The following is a 3925-nucleotide window of genomic DNA, read 5'->3' as shown; positions in this document are numbered from 1 at the left end:
ATGTGGTGCTGGGGGATTGAACCGTGGTCTCTGTGCTTTGCTAAACTTGTTCTAAGTAGGTGCTTTAGACCACTGAGCCATCCCACCAGCCCCAGCTTCGCCACTTTGAAATATTTCTTTTCTTTTTTTTTTTTTTTTTTTCGGAACTGGGGATTGAACTCAGGCCTTTGCGCTTGCCAGGCAAGCACTTATTCCACTGAGCCATCTCCCCGGCCCTGAAATATTTCCTAAGTAAGTTTCATAGATTGCCTAGAGTGACACTTTGGGGGGCTCAGCCTGCCCAGAGGCGGAGCTGGTGTTGCACGTGCTGCCTGGGATCGAAGCACATTCCCCCGCGCCTGCCCGAGCTCGCCTAAGCAGGCACTTCCGAGTGCAGGGGATCTCGCCGGCCCAAGAGCAGCATTCCGTGTGTTTTCCCGTGTCTAACTGTGTTGCACGGGCTGGGATTTCTGTCAGGGCAGAGTGCTTTCCTCCGGTCCTAGTGCCCGGATGGCTGAACTTTGTGCAAACTAACTTCCTCCCAGATGGCTCTGCAGTCACATTTGTCTGCGGCCCCAACACTTGCTCTTCCTGGAGTTGGAATAAGCTCTGCGCAGTGTACACTTGGGTATATGCCACAGTGGAGCGCAGGGCTGTGGAGATGGCCACGTGGTTTGGTGGTTTCTCTTAGGTGTCCTTACTGGCTGTGTCTCTTCACAATTCTACTTATGGTTCTTGTTTCCTAAGTGGCTTTTTCTGTTCTGTGTGGATGCTTCACTCTTACTTATTCGGTTTTCTTGATTTACTTGGGACTTGTTCTCTTTTGTGTCTGCTTGTTCCCCCAAAGCCTCTTGCAGTCCTGGGGCAGGATTCTAGTATTTGAGATTAATTGATGATCCGGAGCTGGGATTGTGGGTGTGAGTGCTGCTCCTGCCCCTGGGTGGACAGCTTGAGGACAATATGCGGAAGGAGGCGGCTTCTAGCGGCCCCTCCTCTGTGCCTCTCCTGCCTCTGCTGCCTCTGCTGCCTCTGCTGCCTCTGCTGCCTCTGCTGCCTCTGCTCTGTCCTTCGCTCTTTGCGTGAACTGCTGCCCGCTGCCGCGGGCCACCCTGCCTAGGAGCCAGCCCAGTATGGCCTGAAACCTCCACTGACTGAGCGAAGGGAACCTTTCCTTACTTAATTTTGGGTGTCTAGTTTTGTCCTGCAAACAAGACAAAAGTAACTGAGACAGTACACACATTGTATTTGTGTAATCTGCATAGATTTTTTTCATTTGTTGAATTTTTTTCCCCCCCTGGAACCAGAGAATGAAGTCAGGCCCTTGCGCTTCTCCTACTGAGCTATCATCCTGGCCTCTCCCTGTAATTCTGGTAGCTTCATGATTTTCTTCTGGAAGCACTTTTCTTAACTTTGAGTCCATATTTCACTGTGCATTCTGCAAGTGCCCAAGTTTCTCCTGCCCTTTTGAAGAGGTAATTTCATTCTCACACGAGGCATGTGGAGACTAAAATACCTGTTTCTCCCTGCCTGCGTGTTAAATGGATTATTTGTGCCGCCGTGTGACGTAAGAGCTGCCTAATGGATGCATGTTCCTTCCTGCCCATAACTACACGTCCCCCCGAAAGCCTCGTGCACTTCTAGATGGGGACTTTCAGGTGCTGAAATAGCTGAACTAGGAGGCTGGAATTTCTCTCGCAGCGCTGTGCTGCTGGTCGTGAGTGCTGCAGCCGTGGAGAAATCTAAGGGAGAGGAGGGCGCTGCTGTGTCCCGCGCTGCACGCTGCTCTCAGCTTCCGCTGTCCTCTGCTGCCCCGGCTCTTGCTCCTCCTTGGCGCCCCTCTGCTGGGCCACCCTACTTTGGATCCAGTCATGCACCCAAATCTCTACAGCTATGAGTCAAATGAACCCTTTCCTCCCTTAGTTTTAGTGTGGAGTACTTAGTCTCAGCAGTGAGAACCACGTGACTGAGCCGTGTTCTGTGCCCGCGGGAGTCCACGAAAGCTGCTGCCTTCTCTGCACACTATTTGCCGTTCTCTGTGCTGATAGAGCGGTGCTCTTCAGAGTGGAGTTGGAAACTCTACCTTTTTTTTTTTTTGTGGAACTGGGGATTATCTGAGGCCCTTGCTCTTGCCAGGCAAGCGCTTATTCTGCTGAGCCATCTCCCCGGCCCCCTCTGCATCTTATTTTTATTTTATTTTTTGCAGTACTGGGGATTGAACTCGGAACCCTATGCTTGCCAGGCAGGTACTTACTCTCCTGAGCTATCTCCCCGGGCCCAAAACTCTGTACCTTAAAGGAGCAGTCATCTGTGCAGGTGTATTTGGTGCCGAAAAGAGTTTTTCTTTGATTTTTCGTGATCACGGGCTGTTACAATCGTGTGGTGTTAGTGATTAGAACATTTCATATATATTTTCATCACAGACATTTGGAGAAGGATTTCCTTTTTGGACTAGTTAAGGGCGGGTGTGTTGCCGCTTGTGGAGCTGGGATGGCACTGCCGGCCCCTGTGCCCGACTGCGTTTGCCCAAGCGGCGCTGTAAACAACGGAGGGAACCGGCAAGCCCCCCTCATGGCATACATTTGATAGGTCCTTGGCGCAGCAGACAACAGGCCGAAGGAAGAAGGGAAAGGGGCTTTATTTTTTTTTTAGGACAGGAAGAGAATGTGGGGAAGGATGAGGAATTCTTTCTTGATGGGACAAAGGGACGCTGAGACATTTACGGCCTTTTGCCGGGGGTGGGTTTTGAGGGGGATGTTTAGATGCACCTGAGGGACTGGCAAGCGCGGGCCCGAGTTCCATCCCCGGTTCCGCAAAAAATAAAATCCTAAATAAAGTTTGACCAAAAAAGTACTGGCTGTGAATCCTCAGAGTAATTCATCAGATACTTGTCTACTTGCTTTTACTTTTGGATTCTGATTTGTGGACTCCTGCTATGAGCCATGCTTTAGCGACTTGTTAACCAGTAAAGCTGGGTTTCGCAGCTGGAGAAGCAGAGTTCCCACTCCGCTGTGGCTCAGCCCTAAATTTGAATGTAGGCTTGGCCTTCCTGCGTGACGAGTGCAGATGAATGCGTATAGGTGATCCTTGACTAAGACAGGAAATAATTCTTTGGAAAATGTAGCCTCTGATAGGTTTTGATGGTGTCGAAGCAGAGAAACAGGCAGAAGGGAAAAGGGAAAGGGGCTTTATTGTCTTGTAGGATACGGAGAGAACTTGGGAAGATGAGGAATTCTCTGGATTGGAACACAGGGAGGCTGAGGCTCTTACGGCCTGTTGCCAGGGGTGCGGCTTAAGGGGGATGTTTAGATACACCCGAGGAGCTGACTGGGGCCCTCCCTGAGGTGGAGGGCAGGGTGAAAGGAAACTGCACCCTGGGCTGAGTTGGAGAAGAAGGGGAGAGGTGGTCTCTGGGAAGATGAGCTGTTTTAAGGACTTTAGCCATATTGGATGGCCACCATAATAGTTCAGCAGTTCATCCTAGGGCCAGAACCTGTCACTTCATATGAGCGTTTTATGATAGAACTGAAATGGTTCATGTTTTATTTATTTATTTTTAAATTTTATTTATTTATTTATGTGTGTGGCCAGCTCAGCCCACCAGGGGGCGGGGCCAGCTGGCATGTGGTGCTAGGGGGTTGAACCGCAGTCCCTGTGTTTGGTCCTGTGTTTGCCAAGCTTGTTCCAAGTAGGTGCTTTAGACCACTGAGCCATCTCACCAGCCCCTGAAATGGCTCATGTTTTAAATCACACTCTTTCTCCAAATCCATGTCTGATGGTGGAGGCGGTGACCTTCAAGGACGTGGCTGTGAACTTCTCCAGGGAGGAGTGGGCTCTGCTGGATCCGTCCCAAAAGAAGCTCTACAGAGATGTGATGTGGGAGACCTTTAGGAACCTGGCTGCCGTAGGTAAGGAAGATACGGTCTTCTCATTTATGCGCTGAGAGCAT

At 50.4% G+C, this 3925-nt stretch overlaps 1 protein-coding gene and 1 pseudogene across 1 annotated transcript in view; both read left to right on the top strand.

Annotated features, from left to right (window-relative positions):
• The window catches only part of LOC111814145 (zinc finger protein 431-like), a 629125-nt gene that overhangs the window by 168964 nt on the left and 456236 nt on the right, over window positions 1-3925 (top strand). The window lies entirely within an intron of this gene.
• The window catches only part of LOC101564037, a 6604-nt pseudogene continuing 6430 nt past the window's right edge, over window positions 3752-3925 (top strand).

The sequence above is a fragment of the Octodon degus genome, unplaced genomic scaffold (genome assembly GCF_000260255.1).
Source record: "Octodon degus isolate 3935 unplaced genomic scaffold, OctDeg1.0 scaffold00274, whole genome shotgun sequence".
Taxonomy (NCBI): Eukaryota; Metazoa; Chordata; class Mammalia; order Rodentia; family Octodontidae; genus Octodon; species Octodon degus.
This window is presented reverse-complemented; position numbering and strand designations above follow the sequence as displayed.